The following is a 1191-nucleotide window of genomic DNA, read 5'->3' as shown; positions in this document are numbered from 1 at the left end:
ACAACTACAAAGAAGCATAAGTGAGGCATCGTGGTGGAATCAGGCTCTCGTCAAAATAATCAAAGTGAAGAAACTTGCATTTTTCAGCAGGTTTGTGAGTTTTTATTAAATTTTTGTTTTTTGGCTCAACACCTTTCATACCCATTAAAGAACTCATTTCTGCGTGGATTTGTCTGAAAAACGTGATTAAAGGCACACAAAATGTAAGTTTTCAGTTACCACGGACTCTTTAGCTTGACTTGTATTCAAGATAAATGGATATTTTTTCCATCCCAATAAATGCAAGTGAACAAGCTTTAAGATGACACCAATAACTCTACATGTCCAAAAATTGACGAGAGCCTGATTCCACCACGCTGCCTCACATATTTACCATAGCCCAAAACGTAACACATGATATATCAAATTGAAGGAAATTGAATACGGAATATATCCCAATATGAAACAAGGATTGATTTTGAACAGAAGTGTGCATTAGAAGGGTTAGAAATGACGGTGGTGATGAGAAAAATACATTTTGACAGAAAAAAATGACATTCACCAAACATGTGGAAGAGAATCAGCATAGCTTTCTTATCAGATACAGGCCAAGAGCATAATCCATAATTTTCTGAATGCGCAGCTTTTTATTTGAAAGCAATAATATTCCAAGTTTGGTTTGAGTTATGAAATTTATACTGAGTCCGGTTACATTGTTTTGTTGATCCAAGATCGCAAGAACTAATTCACTCGTTTTCCCCCAAACCCACGCTTTGACAAACTGAAACTAGATGTTTTCCTTTCCTAAATCCTTTCCGAGTTTTTCAATAGCAGCATAAAGTAATTATGAATGACGGATCGTGTCAAAACGAAACAATACTGAGGCACCCCATCACAGCCCATACATCGGCGATACGTCCGGAAATAGGTAAGAGTTTTACGGCACTTGCAACACAATAAGGTCGATTAAGTGCCAACGATTAGAGGTGTTATGAGGGAGTAACAAACACAAAACAGAAGGAGGAGAGATAAAGATGATAGATGGTTGTTAGGACAAAAGGAGGAAACCACACCAGAGCACCCGCCAACCACCCACAAACAACATCCTTACTCAACAACCTGTTCCGTTATTGAGGCAAGACGTACGCCGGATCTGACACATTCGTGGTGTTCGCTGTCCCACTTTTACCACTCCCACCCCTCCCCCATCCT

The sequence above is a fragment of the Aplysia californica genome, unplaced genomic scaffold, assembly GCF_000002075.1.
Source record: "Aplysia californica isolate F4 #8 unplaced genomic scaffold, AplCal3.0 scaffold01040, whole genome shotgun sequence".
Classification (NCBI taxonomy): Eukaryota; Metazoa; Mollusca; class Gastropoda; order Aplysiida; family Aplysiidae; genus Aplysia; species Aplysia californica.
Note: the sequence above shows the minus strand (reverse complement) of the source record.